Source organism: Pipistrellus kuhlii, unplaced genomic scaffold, assembly GCF_014108245.1.
Source record: "Pipistrellus kuhlii isolate mPipKuh1 unplaced genomic scaffold, mPipKuh1.p scaffold_m20_p_55, whole genome shotgun sequence".
Lineage (NCBI taxonomy): Eukaryota > Metazoa > Chordata > Mammalia > Chiroptera > Vespertilionidae > Pipistrellus > Pipistrellus kuhlii.
The window spans coordinates 59,187-74,055 of NW_023425557.1; the positions used below are offsets into that span (position 1 = coordinate 59,187).

A 14,869-nucleotide genomic window follows, 5' to 3' on the forward strand; every position below is an offset into this window, starting at 1 on the left:
GAGGAAAAAAAATGTATGCCTAGAAAAGGGGGTTGAAAGAATACAGTGCAATTGGCCCTGGCTGGGTAGTTCAGTTCATTAGAGTGTAATCCCTATACGCCAAGGTTGCAGGTTCGATCCCGGGTCAGGGCACATACAAAAATCCACCAATGCCCTAGCTGGTTTGGCTCAGTGGATAGAGCATCAGCCTGTGATGGAAGGGTCCCGGGTTCAATTTCAGTCAAGGACAAGTGTCTGGGTTGTAGGCTTAATCCTCAGTGGGGGGCATGCAGGAGGCAGCCAATCAATGATTCTCTCTCATCATTGATGTTTCTATCTCTCTCTCCCTCTCCCTTCCTCTCTGACATCAATAAAAATATGTATGTTTTAAAAAGCCACCAATGAATGTATCAATAAGTGGAACAACAAAGTGATGTCTCTCTCTCTCTCTCTCTCTCTCTCTCAAGGCAAAAAAAAAAAAAAAAAAAGATACAGCACAGCTGAAAATGGTTTGGCTCAGTGGATAGAGCGTCCGCCTTCAGACTCAAGGGTCCCAGGTTCGATTCCAGTCAAGGGCATGTACATTGGTTGCGGGCATATCCCCGGTAGGGGGTGTGCAAGAGGCGGCTGATCGATGTTTCTCTCATGGATGTTTCTGACTTTCTATCCCTTTCCCTTCCTCTCTGTAAAAAAATCAATAAAATATATTTATAAAAAAAAAAGAAAAGAATACAGCACAAACTTCCCCAGAGGTCCCCTCTACAGAGGGAGGCGGGGACAGTGAAAAGAATTATAGTGTTTTATGACTCTTTTTCCTCTGTAATAATTAATACAGATCTTCCCTCAAATTAGCAAAGCGGAAGCTAAGAGCTGAGGAATCCTATTTTAGCCTGGGCACCCGCAGTCTCAGACTGGCAGGGCAACTGAAGCAACTGGAAACCCGGGGGAAACCACGTTTGCAATTCAACTGTGTGGTCAGGGGCGGCGGGGGCCTCACCTGGGAGCCTCTGGTCTACTGAGTCAGAACCCACACGTCCCCAGGCCCCCAAGGACCTGTGGCCAGGTCAGGTTTGAGAAACTGTTGGCTGCTGTCTGCACCAGTGGGTACAGACTAAAAGCTGGTTAGTGACAATAATAGCAATGACAGTGAGAGTGATCAACGACCTTTTTTTTTTCTTTTTTAAGTGCGTTGTCTTTTTCTTAACATATTTTTATTGATTTCAGAGAGGAAGGGAGATGGAGAGAGATAGAAACATCAATGACGAGAATCATCGACCGGCTGTCTCCTGTACGCCTCCTTACTGGGAATCAAGCCCACAACCCACGCATGTGCCCTTGACCGGAATCAAACCCCGGACCTTTCCGCAGGCTGGCACTCTATCCACTGAGCCACACCAGCTGGGGCTCAACTAGCATTTGTAACGTGCTTATATGCCAGGCACCTGACAACACATTATCTCAAGAAAGATCCCACAACACTCCCATCGTTAGGTGATTTAGGTCAATCGAAGACCTCCCATCTGCTGTCCCTGCCTCCACAAATCTCTAAAAAGCACCCTTTCCCCTCGGTCTTTAAAAATCACTGGCCCCGCCTGCAATGACCATCTTTATGTATCCCTCTCGGCGTCCACAGCCACAGGCCCGTCAGCAGACGAAACTGGTGTGGCTCAGTGGATAGAGCGTCGGCCTGCGGACTGGTTCGATTCTGGTCAAGGGCATGTACCTTGGTTGCAGGGCCATCCCCAGTAGGAGGTGTGCAAGAGGCAGCTGGTCGATGTCTCTCTCTCATCGATGTTTCTAGCTTTCTATCCCTCTCCCTTCCTCTCTGTAAAAAATCAATAAAATATATTTTAAAAATAAATTAAAATATAATAAAAGTTGTTAGGCTTATTTAAAGAAAAGAAAAAAATCGTTGTTGCAGAAACCCTGCTTGCTAAGGCATTCCCCACTATCATGTGCCGAAACAGTCTGACTTCTGACACACGGTCCTGGTTAGTGCCATACATGCAGCACGTCTGTTAACACGCGATGTCACGTAGCTGACCTGCCAGAGGAAGGAAGTAGGCCCCTCTCACTGATGGGGAAACTGAGGCTGAGAGAGGTGGGGGCCCTTGCTCCGGTCCCTCAGCCGGCTGCAAGCCAGATGCCAGCCGTGGGAGTCCTGACCCTTCCACCCCCCATCCTTTAGGTCTTGCTGACTCATACCAGCCTGTCACACACACACACACACACACACACACACACACACACACACACACACCCTGGCTCTCACAGCCTCACGCACTCACACACAGCCTCTGTCTGGGGGAAGTCTGGGGAAGCTGGGGCGGCCAAGGCCACGGTTATGCTAATGAGGACACCAAGGAGGGTGAGAGAGAAAGGAAGGAGGGACCGCACCCCGCGGAGCCGGGCCTTCCAGAGGCTCAGCCAAGACCCAAGCTGGACCCCACACCACAGTGGGGGCGGGAGGGTGCGGGCGGCCTCCGGGCTGTGGGCTTTCTCATGGTGGCTCCGGGAACGAGGAAGTGGAGAGGTTTCATAGGTTCTGCCGGCGGCCTGACCGTCACTGAGCAGCTGTGCGGTTCTGGGCAAGCCACTGAACAGCGCTGTGCCTCAGTTTGCTCATCTGTAAAACGGGGATGCTCACTGCACCTGCCCCCGAAGGTCCTTCTGTGCGAGAGTGAGTCAGTGCTTAGACGGGGCCGGGCAGTGCTAGCTGTTGTTATTGTTATTATCGTCGCCATGGTCACAATCTAGGCAAAGCTCTCAACCGGATCCACAAGCACCCCGAGATCCTTGGCCAGATTTGGGGAGGAGGTCTGTAGTCTCTGATCAAGTTCCCCAAGGACCTGACACCTCTTTTCCTCAAACGGTGAACCCCAGCACACTCTTACCCTCTGGCTGAAAGGGGGGGGGGGGCTGCAAGCTCCCCTGCCCCACGGCCCCCACTGCCCGGGGCCCCGTCCCCTCTCTTCCTGTCTCCAAGCCGGTCCACGCTGGCTCCTGACCTCCTTCCCAACCCCACAAACACCTTTCCTCCACCTTCATGCCTCTCCCTTTCCCTTCTCGCCCCTTCTCCCTCCTGGGGCCAACCTGGTAATGCCTCTTCCAGAACTTTCCTTCACTCCTTTCCTTCTCTCTCCTGAGCCTGTAAGCCTGCTCTCAGATCCTGAGAAACCAAGCTCCTGTGCTCTTCTCCTCCCCACCTGTGCTAGGCCGCCTGGCCCCTCGTTTATGCACCAAATTCCAGAGATTGCGAGCTTATTCCAGGCCAGATCCTGGGGAGGAATTCTGTCTCGGGAGTAAACTAAGGCAGAGGTCGGCAAACCGCGGCTCGAGAGCCGCATGCGGCTCTTTGGCCCCTGGAGTGTGGCTCGGCATTAGAACCACCTCTTCAAAATAGACTCGCATCCTTTTCCCTCTTCCCCTCCCTCCCTATCTCCTTTCCTCCCTTATTTCTTCCCTATCCTCCCTTCATATCTTTATCCCTCCCGTACTTCCTCCCTCCCTTATTTCCCCTCTACCTTTCCGCCCTTCCTCCCTCTCTCTTTCCCTCCCTCCTCCCTCCCTTCCCTGGGCCATCCTTCCCCTTCTCCTGGCTCTTCATTGCGTTCCAGTCTGGCTCCCGCCCCCACTACCCATCAAACCCAGGTCATCTTTGCTTCCAGAGCAGCTGCTTCCAACCCAGGAAGCCCGACCTCAAGTCCATTTAAGCTACAACTCCCCTCCGATGTCCCTGAGATGCTGACCGTGCCGGACCCGGACCCGGACCCGGACCCTCCTCCCTCTCTGTCTCTGTTTGGGTCAAAGATACTCCCGCTCTTCACGTGGGCGGCCCTGTCGGTGGATCCTCACCCCTCTCCTGTCCTCTCCTTGGGCTCACTTATCCCTCAGTGCCACCGTCCCTCACTTGAGCCCCCCCACAGCTCGCTCACTCACTCTCCATCTCTCTCCTCTCCGCGCTCCTCCACCAGCCAAGAGGTGCTAGAGCTTTGCCCTCTGGGGCTCCAGTTCCCCAAACTACCAGCGCTCCATCGTGCCCCAAGACAGGGCAGCTGTCCCCAGCCTCCCTGTCTCAGGCCCTCCTTCCCCATGAAGCTTCGGCTGGCTTGGGCGGAGCATCCCACGCTTCTCTGCCGGAATGGCCTCAAATCCAAAGCCTGCCCCAGAAGCCCCCTCCTCCAGGAAGCCCGCCCTGATGCCCCAACATACCTCAGAAGTCATGTCTCCTCCCAGCATCATCCACCAGCCCAGCTGATCAAGATACTGATCTCATGTCGCAGGGAGGATTGGTGTGTGCTCGGCTTACCTCCTGCCCTGGCCCTGAGGGCAGAGCACTAAGGCCAGGCACTAGGAGGCCCGCTGCTGTGTGGGCCTGAATTAACCAGGTTTAGAATCCACCTGGATTCAAATCCTTGCTCTACCAGCAGCTCGCTGGGTGACCTTGGACAAGTCACTTGACCTCTCTCTAAAGCAATCAGTAAATTTTTATTTTTTTAAAATATATTTTTAATTGATTTTTTTACAAAGAGGAAGAGAGAAGGAGAGAGAGAAACATCGATGAGAAACATCAATCAGCTGCCTGCTGCACACCTCCTACTGGGGATGTGCCCGCAATCAAGGTACATGCCCTTGACGGGAATTGAACCCGGGACCCCAGTCCCCAGGCCGACGCTCTATCCACTGAGCCAAACCAGTTTCGGCAATCAGTAAATTTTTAAAAAGTTATCTTTAAAAATAGAAAGCTTGCCGGGACCGGTTTGGCTCAATGGATAGAGCGTCGGCTTGGGGACTGAAGGGCCCCGGGTTCGATTCCGGTCAAGGGCATGTACCTTGGTTGCGGGCACATCCCCAGTAGGGGGTGTGCAAGAGGCAGCTGATCGATGACTCTCATCGATGTTTCTAACTCTCTATCTCTCTCCCTTCCTCTCTGTATAAAAATCAATAAAATATATATTTAAAAAATAAAAAATAAAAAAATAAAAATAAAAATAGAAAGCTTTCCACATCTTGACTCACTTAAATCTCAGAACAGCCCCGGGAGAGAAGTTCTGTTACAGATGAGGAAATGGAGACCCAAAGGGAATCTGATTGGCTGGGACCTCGCCTCCATTTAAAATGCCAACACTGAGCCCTTGCCGGGTGGCTCAGTTGTTAGAGCATCATCCCGATACCCCGAGGTTTCGGGGTTGATCCCCAGTCAGGGCACATCAACCAATGGAGCCATAAATAAGTGTGAACAGCAAATCAATGTTTTTCTCTCTCGCTCTCAAAATCATTAAGAATAAATAAATAAGATGCCAACACTATTTGCCTAGGGCCGTGGTTGGCAAACTGCGGCTCGAGAGCCACATGCGGCTCTTTGGCCCCTTGAGTGTGGCTCTTCCACAAAATACCACGGCCTGGGCGAGTCTATTTTGAAGAAGTGGCGTTAGAAGAAGTTTAAGTTTACAAAATATGGCTCCCAAAAGAAATTTCAATCATTGTACTGCTCATATTTGGCTCTGTTGACTAATGAGTTTGCCAACCACCACCCTAGGGTTTTTTGTGGTGTTTTTTTTTTTTTTTAAATATATTTTATTTATTTATTACAGGGAGGAAGGGAGAGGGATAGAGAGCTAGAAACATCGATGAGAGAGAAACATCGATCAGCTGCCTCCTGCACACCGACTACTGGGGATATGCCCACAACCAAGGTACATGCCCTTGACCGGAATCGAACCTGGGACCTTCCAGTCCACAGGCCGATGCTCTATCCACTGAGCCACACCGGTTTTGGAGTTTTTTTGGGGGAAGGCAATAAAAGCGTGGGTCTGGTCTCACGTGGGAGACTTTGCTACTTCTCTTAATAATAACAGTAACAATAATAATCATCATCATCATCCCACTAACAGTTTCTGAGCCCTGCTACATGCCAGGCCTTGCACACCCGTGAGCACGTCTGAGGTGGGTCCCTGGTATTCCCATGTTTTCCAGGTGAGGAAACTGAGGCAGAGCAGGGAAGCCCTGTCTGTTTCAGAGCCGCGCCGGAGCAGCCTGCTGTGTGCCGTCCCATTCAGAATGCCAGCATTGTTCCCATGTGCCTTCGGGGAGGACAATGGGGACCTTTCAGAGTGGAGAGGTCAGCCCGGTCCCATGGGAGGACAGCAGTCACAGAGAGAACAGCAGCAAGCTCGGTGCAGGCCCGGCCCTGAGGGCTCTGCCTCATTAGGCCCTCCCAGCAGCCCCTCCAAGGGAGCCGGCCTGCGTCCATTCTACAGACAAGGAGACTGAGACCCGGGAAAGGCACCCCTTGCCCGGGTCACGCAGTGATGAAGTGGGAGGGCCAGCGTTCCCTCCCATGCCTGCCAGTGCAGGGGGGTCACGCGGCAGCTGAGATGGAAAGGCCGCAGGAGAAAGAACGGACAAAGAATGACAGACAACACCACCATCGGCTGTATGGCTACCTATGAACTTTTTAAAAAACATATTTTTAAAATATATTTTATTGATTTTTATTTTTTTTTTTTAACAGAGAGGAAGGGAGAGGGATGGTTAGAAACATTGATCAGAGAAAAACATCGATCAGCAGCCTCCTGCACACACCCTACTGGGGATGTGCCCGCAACCAAGGTAGGTGCATGCCCTTGACAGGAATCGAACCTGGGACCCTTCAGTCCATAGGCCGATGCTCTATCCACTGAGCCAAACCAGTTTCAGAAAAAAAAAATTATATTTATATATATATATATTTTTTTTAAATTGATTTCTGTGAGAAGGTAGAGGGAGAGATAAAAACATCAATGAGGGAGAATCATTTATCAGCTGCTTCCTATTTCTACTGAGTCCCACACCCCGCACTGGAGTTGAGCCCACAACCCGGGTGTATGCCCTGACTGGGAATCGAACCATGACCTCCTGGTTCATAGGTTGATGCTCAATCACTGAGCCGCACTGGCCAGGCTACTGTGAACTTTTTATAGATGTTAGTAAACCCTCACAACCACCTTCCAAAAGCAGGTACTGAGATGAACCCATTTAACAGAGAGGGAAAACCGAGGCCTAGGGTAAGCAAGCCTCTTGGCCGCAACCATTCAGCCAGCAAGTGGCAGAGCCAAGATTCGAACCAACAGACAGGTGGCTTCCCAAGCCCACGCCCTTGACCTCCACACCAACCGGGAAGCACATGAAGCAGGCCGCAGGCAGAAGGACTAAAACCCCCAGCCACAGGCAGGAGGAACAAAGACCCCAGGGAGGGACAGGTGAGATGAACTGAACAGGAAGGGGAATGACTTCAAGATCCGGCTGCTTCGGGACCTCCTCAGAGGGACCAAATGACAGGTGGCAGGTTAAGAATCCAGCAACCCCGCTTCCAGGAGCTGACCCCACAGGCGTGTCCATTTCCCAATAAGACGCCTGGAAGCCCGCCTTCCCTCTCTGTGCGCAGGGACTTTTGGGAACATCTCCACGTCCGTCCGTGTATGCCAAGTCAAGGAGGATTCCCCCACCCTCGGAATACCACGCAGCCAAGAAAAAGACGCGGAAACCCTCCGTGTAAGCACAGGAGTGTCTCCCAGGCAGCTCAAGTGGGAAAATCCGCCTGCAGGATGACGGGAAGAGCGTGCCACCGTCTGCGCACAATAAACATTTTTTAAAAATATATATATTTTTTATTGATTTTTTTACAGAGAGGAAGGGAGAGGGGTAGAGTTAGAAACATCGATCAGCTGCCTCCTGCACACCCCCCACTGGGGATGTGCCCGCAACCAATTGGCCGGAATCGAACCCGGGACGCTCTGGCTCTATCCACTGAGCCAAACCGGTTTCGGCAATAAACATTTTTAAAGATAGACACACAGGGGAACGTGTGTGAACGGAGCATCAGAATGAGGAGCTGCATCTGGGGAGGTGAGCCGGGTCCCGGGGACACCAGCGGAAACGGAGGAGACGTGTTCCTTTGAATGTGTCCCAGTGCCTATGTCGCTTAGAGGAAAAGAGAGAGAGACACGGGGGGGGGAGAAAGAAGTTGCTTCCTCCTCGGTGACTCCCTGACAGACTTTGTCAAATCCCATCCAGGGAATAGAGCCATGAAAACAACTCTTCACTTTCTCCTCCTCCAGGACAGACAGGGTCCCAGCTACCTAACGGAGGCCCGAGGCCCTGGCACACAGTAGGCCCTCAGGAAGTTTCACAGGAAACAATTCAGAAAACAAAGGCAGTCTCCCCGGCTTTCTCCTGCCAACAGACCCCCTCCCCCATGAATACACAAAACCAACTGTCAGCACAACGAGAAATGTTCTTGGAAAACATTCTCTCCCCATTGGGGAGACTCTCATGGCCCCCGAGACACAACGGCGTCAGTCCAGGGGGACAAGCCTCTAATGGGGGGACTCCAGGCAGGGGCGACGTCAGGAGAAGGAATGAGGAGGGGCTCCTTGGGGACAATCAAGCCAACATTTCCCATGAGTCCCTCGTGTGAGGCATCCCAGGCTGGGGAGCCAGGTCTCGGCAGGGGACAAACCGGGAGGGACAGTGACTAAGTGAGGGCCCCCCTCTTTTCGGAGGGAGGGGGAACACTGACAGCCACCATGGATGTGTAGCTCAGGACTTACTATTTCTACTAAGAGGGAGAGTGCCTGGTGGGGAGGGGGGGGGAGGCCCCAAAGAGCCCAGAGCCAGTCAACCACGCCCCCAGCCCTCTCCCCCGAGGGGCGGGGGGGGGGGGGATGGCAGCCCCTCTGTTGCTCTCCAGGCCGGGCTGCCTGGAAGGAATGCCATGCTTCCCTGTTTCCAATTAGCTTCCCCACCAGCAGCCCTCCGCATTCTTGAGACCAGGAGTCAAGGCAGCCACGGGAGAGGGGAGAGGGGAGAGCCGGGAAGGCTGGCGGGAACTCCTGGAGAACCCTCCCACACCTGGGGGCACCCTCCCTCCCCCGCCCCCACTCTCATGCCCACCCCCACCCCCACCCCCACCCCCACCCCAGGGCTTGGCGCTGACCTCTTGGCACTGACCTCCTGGCCCCTCCACAGACTCTGAGAGCTGAGAAGGGGAAGAGGACCCCACATCCCCAGGGGATGCCCCAGAGGCCTCTGGGAAGGAAGTGAGCCGGGGGGGGGGGGGGGGGGGGGGGGGGGGGGGGGGGGGGGCGGCAGGGCACAGGCCTGTCCCTCTGGGGCTTACGCCTGCTTCCACCTCCAAGTAAATCTATCCCTCCTTTCAGGAAACACACAGCCCCCTCCTGCTGCCCCCCCAGAAGTATTTCTACTTCTGCCCGTCATCTTCCAGAGGAAGGCATTTGCACATCAAGGAGAGGACAGCAGTTGGGGGGCAGGGGCGCCCTCAAAATGTGTCCTCCCAGCTCTGCTGACAAACACGCAGCCCGCTGGCCACCACCCCAAGCCATGGCCCAGGCTTTCCTGGAACTCAGCGTCTCCATCTAGTGAGGGAGGGGACACAGGACCCCCCCAAAGGTGGACTCAGCACCGGGGAAGGCTGAAGGGGGAGGGTCAGACGGGTGAAGGGAGCAGGACCATGTACAGGCGGGCCCCACCGGCCACAGGAACATGCTCAGGGGTGGACACCTTACGTGGTCTCCGTACCGCCCCCAGCACCAGGCAATCCTCCCCATCCTACAGGCAGGCCACATCCCACCCGCTGAGTGAGAAATAAGAATAAAACGTCTTGCCGAAACCAGTTTGGCTCAGTGGACAGAGCGTCGGCCTGCAGACTGAGGGGTCCCAGGTTCGATTCCGGACAAAGGCATGCACCTTGGTTGCGGGCACATCCCCAGTAGGGGGTGTGCAGGAGGCAGCTGATCAATGTCTCTCTCTCATTGATGTTTCTAACTCTCTATCCCTCTCTCTTCCTCTCTGGAAAAAAATCAATAAAGTATATTAAAAAAAAAAAAAAAAGAAAGAATAAAACGTCTGGATACACGTTCACCCCCTCAAGGTCAGCGAAGGGAACTGTCATTGTCCCCATCTGCAGGTGAGGAAACTGAGGACGAGGGAGGGAAATGGCCTCCCGAGGTCACAGACCGGGAGCAGGCGTGTGCCACCAGGCCAGGCGGGGAACGGGCAGGAGAGCTCCCTGCCGGCTGCATCGGGTGCCAGGGAGGGCCATGGGGCAGAAAGACAGCCAAGTGCCCAACCAACAGCTCAGCTGCCCTCCCTGCAGGGTTGAGGAGCAGCAAGCCAGGGCAAGTCCCCGCTCAGGGGGAAAAGAGGATGACAGCGGCGCTGGCTCCTGGGTGACCTCAGCCAGGCCTGGGCCACCCCCTTCCCCTGACTCACACATCTCCGACTCTCAGCTCCCACGGGCACGCGCTGGGCCACAGGTGACATGACCCTGCCCTCAGCCCCGAGTCCAGGTGCCCTCTGACAGCTCTGTCCGGGGATTCACTACATCTGAGACCCAGGTCGACGGAAATCAAAGGGACCAAGTGCCAAAGAGGGGTACAGAGGGACCTAACGGTTTTTTAATGCAGTTGGAGAAACCTGAGAGGGTTACAAATTGGGGCTGTGTGACCTTGGGCAAGTCACTTAACCTCTCTGAGCTTCCATTAAGCCTGCCTGCAAAAATGGACGAATAGCAGTCCCGACTTCCTCCTCCCATGGTGGCCACTTTGCCCGCATGCTCCCTGGGTAGAGAGACCAGCTTATCTCCAACTCCTAGGAGGGGGGAGGTCAATGAACCCCCTTAAGTCCCACCTGACACCAGCACATGGGCAGGGAGTAGTTCCTGAGCTGTGTCACCTCCCCTTTCTCAACCACCATCCCCAGGTCAAGAACTTACTCAGCCTCACCCCCACCCCCGCCGCACGTGAGGGTTGGAAAGCGCTCAGCACTTACAAATCTCAGGCCTTGGTGTCTCGGTGTTTCTACAAACTGTTTCCCAGACAAGCGCCCTCGGAAAGAGGTGAGGGAAGTGCAGGCGCTGGGTGCAGACCCAGATCCTTGCAATACTATTGGAGGGCCGTGACAAAGGGGGCTGTCAGTCCCCACGGGCGGACGGCCGGTCGGAAGGGAGGAAGGCAGCCTCCGTCCGGGACCTGTCACCCCCGCCTCCCCGAGGCGCTGCTGACACGGCGGCCCCTGACCCCACCTCCCGGGAAGCTCAGCTGCTCGGAACCACAAAGCACAACAAAGGGGCGCGGGGAGGAAGGAGCCGCAGCGCCTTCCAGTCCCCGCGGGCGCCGCGCCCCCGCCCGCGCCCTCCTCCGCTGGCCACGGACCAAGGCCCGGCCGCCCGGGTCCCCTGTCTCCCCGCGGCCGCCCGTGACAGCAGCCGGAGCGGCAGCCCAGGGGCGGCCAGGGACGGGGAAACCAGATGGCTCCGTCCCTCCTCCCTCCTCCATCCCTCCCTCCCGCCCGCCCGGTGCCCGCGGCCAGGCGGCCCTCCGCGGGCCCGGCTCGCCCGGCTCCCCCCAGGGAGAGGCCTGCCTTTGTCTAAAGGTCACCACCCGAGCGCGGTGCCCGGGCCGGGCCGCTGCCTCCCCTTCCCGGGCCCAGGGGGGTGGAGGTGGGAGGCGGGGGGCCGCCCCAAAGCCCGGGAGGTGACAGGGGTAGGACCCCCTCCCTCCTCCTCCCTCCCCCTCCGCGGCCCCCCTCCGGGACCAGCCGGCCCGCTGGGGAGGGGTCCGCTCCCGTCCTTTCCCCGCCGGGGGTGGGGGACCAAGTCAACTCGTTTCATTGTTTAGGGGCGACGGGGAGGGGGAGACCCGGTGGCCTCCTTCCACATCCATCCCTCCCCAGCTGGCCGGGGCCCCCAGTTTCCCCCCCCGCCCCCTCCCCCGGCAGCCCCGGGAGACATTTGGGGAGGGGGCGCCGGGGACGGGCGAGAAGGGGACGGGCGAGTCTCGAAGCCTCCGGCCGGGAAACCGCCGTCCGCTGCCCCGCTGCCCTCCTCTTCCCCCCGAAAAGGCCGGGGAGGGCGCGGGGGGCGGCCCGCGGGCCGGGGAGGGGGTCTCCCGCCCCTCCCCCCCTGGAACGTTAGGTCTCGTCTCCCCGCCGCTCCATTGTATCCCCGGCCGCCGGCGGGAGGGCCGGCGGGAGGCACCGGGCGCCGGGTCCGGGCAGGGAAGCCGGGCTGGGGGGTGAGGGGGGTCCCCGCAGGATCGGGGCGGCGGTGGCGGTAGGAGAGACCGGGGGGTGGGGGGCTGCCGGGGGCGGTGGGCGCCGAGCAGAAGAAGAAAAAAAAAAAGAAGGAGGCAGCGGACGCTGCGCCCCGGCTGGGGGGCTGAGTGTGTGGAGTGTCGGGGGGGTGGGTTCGGCCCCGGCTCCGGCTCCCCACACACACACCCTCGCCTCCAAGCCCCACTCCCCCCTCGCTTTCGCGCCCTGTCACAGCCCCGGCTCGCAGGTAGAGAGAGTTAAGAGATTTAAAGAGAAATTGCTACATTGTGAGAAACTCACCCTGATGTTTGAGCAGCCGTCGGCGCGGGGTCTCCGGGACGGCCCCGCACGGGCTGCACAGGGAGGACCCAGAAGGGGCCGACCGGCCGGGCCGGTCAGCGCACTGCCTGATCGCATGGCGGCCGCCCGGCAGCCTCCGCCGGGTCCCCGCCGCCGCCCCGCGCCGCGGCCCGGGCGCCCCGGCCCCGCCGCGCCCGCTCCGGGGAGGACCCCCCTCGGGTGTGCAAAAAAAAAAAAAATTATTTTTAATGAAATGCAAAAGAAAAAAAAAAAACCTTTACAGGTTTTGTGTTCCGCCCCCCCTTCCTCGTCCTCCTCCTCCGCCTCCTCCCTCCGCCCTCTCTGGGGGCGGGGCCTGGAAATCTCCGCCCAATCCCGGCGAACCGGCCCCGGCTCCCGGCGCCGAGCGGCGGGCCCGCCAGCCAATGGGAGGCCGCGGCCGCCCGGGGAGGGGGCCCTCTGCTCCGGCTCCGCCCCCTCCTCGGCCCCGGTCCCGGGGGTTTGGGGACGCGCCTCCTCAGACTCCGGTGGAGTCCGGCGATGGCCTCTCACGGCGCTTGGTGTGGCCGGAGAACTAAAGGGACTCGCGCCCCCAGATCCCGGGCGCCCCCTAGCCCAGCCCGGCTGGGAAGGGGGCGCCGTTTGCCCGGGGCGCGCCCCCGGTTCGGGCGAGGGTCGCCGGGCGGGAAGACGCGGTGGTTTGAAAAGGTAGCGGGGGTCGCGTAGGGAGAAGGAGGGCAGGTCTCGCCTGGGAAGCCGCGAAGGAGCCGGAGTCCTAGCCTTAAGGTGGCGTGGGCTTTGGGGCGACTGGCCGAGAACCCCGGGCTGGCTGATCGCTCATCCCAGTCGGTGTTGGCCGAGCCGCGACGGCCTCGCGGCGGGCGCTGGGGACGCGGGTTCGTCCTGCTGCAGAGCCGGCCTGGAGGGATTCCCGGGGCCCCAGGTCGCCGCGATAGAGCTGGGTCCGCTTCCTCCCCGCCTGGCCGGAGAGACTCACACGTTCATCCAGGGAATGCATGGTGCGATGAGCGCCAACTGTGTGCCCTGTGCCGGGCGGAGGGCCCCGCGGAGACCAGCCCAGGCCTGCCCTCCTGGGCGCACAGGGGGACTGATGGTCCCCTAGTGCCTTCTGTCTCCCCGATGCCTAGCACAGCTCCATGCACACAGAAGCTGCTCAAGAAATGTGTTCAATAAGTCAGTGACTGAAACGTATCTCTATTTTTTAAGCTTTAGCATTCACCTAGTGTTTTTGTGGCACTTCATATTATTTAAACCTTTTTTTTTCCTTTAAAAATTTTTTTTTGTGTGAAGGGACCACAGTGGCCCGGCCGGTGTGACTCAGTGGTTGAGCGTCCATCTATGAAGCTGGAGGTCAGGGTTCAATTCCCGTGAGGGGCGTGCAGGAGGCAGGAGATGTGTGGTTCTCTCCTTCCCTCTCTGAAATTAAAAAAAATAATAAAAAAATGTAGATCTTCTCCTTGAAGAAAGCAAGGTTTTGGGAAAGAAACAAAACAAAACAAACAAAAAAAACACGAGAGAGGCCACAGTGGTTAAGGGCCCTGACCCAAGTCGGTGAGCCCCACTTCACATCCTGCCTCTGCCACTTCCTTGCGTCTGACCTTGAGCAGATTCACTTTTGTTTGACCTTGAGCAGATTCGCTCAGCCTTGGTTTCCTCATCTTTAAATTATGGGCCTTGCCAGGACCGGTTTGGCTCAATGGATAGAGCGTCGGCTTGGGGACTGAAGGGTCCCGGGTTCGATTCCGGTCAGGGGCATGTACCTTGGTTGCGGGCACATCCCCAATAGGGGGTGTGCAAGAGGCAGCTGATCGATGACTCTGTCTCATCAATGTTTCTAACTCTCTATCTCTCTCCCTTCCTCTCTGTATAACATCAATAAAATATATTTTTTAAAAAATTATGGGCCTCACTTCATAGGGTCATTAGGAGGGAAGGCGTTGCACCTCGCAGGAAGTGCCCGATAAAGTGTTGGCTGTTATTATTATATAAAAAGCAAACTATCAGTTTCAAAGGTGAACACGTGGGTCGCCCCCAAAGGAGAGAGTGGTAGGCCACTATTATAATTGGCCATGCACTGCGTGTATGTGACCCTAGGGATGAATAGCAATAGATACACTTTCGCTTTTTGTGTAGCTTGCCCTTCCGTTGGCAATTGAACTACACCTTGAGCATTCATTAACTAGTGCCTAGTACAATGTTTCCAACCCTCAGTGCTGCCTATTGGGAAGAGACCTCTGATAGGCCCTCATCTGGAGGGCCCCTTTGCCCTTTACACCCCACCCCACACCCTTCCTGCTGGTAACCACCGCACAGTTGTCTGTGTCTATACGTTTCAGTTTCATACCCCATATTATAAAATTTTTTAAACATAGAAAAGTTAAAGAAATATAATGAAACCTATATAGCCACCATCCAGGGTGGCCTATTACGCTATTTGCTTCCTCACATATGTGCGTCTATCCATTCATCAAATCCA

The 14,869-nt window shown here is 56.5% G+C and overlaps 1 protein-coding gene across 6 annotated transcripts in view; it reads right to left on the minus strand.

The window, feature by feature from the left end:
* Positions 1-12,612, minus strand: part of BICRA (BRD4 interacting chromatin remodeling complex associated protein) — a 63,931-nt gene extending 51,319 nt beyond the window's left edge. For 4 of the 6 annotated variants that reach the window (XM_036416388.2, XM_045573682.1, XM_045573683.1 and 1 more), the window contains exon 1: positions 12,373-12,611. The gene's annotated coding sequence lies outside the window, so the exon portion shown is untranslated. Of the gene's footprint in view, positions 1-12,372 lie in introns of all 6 variants that reach the window. The other 2 variants (XM_045573684.1, XM_045573685.1) reach the window with 1 other exon arrangement.
* Between the last annotated feature and the right edge of the window lie 2,257 nt (positions 12,613-14,869).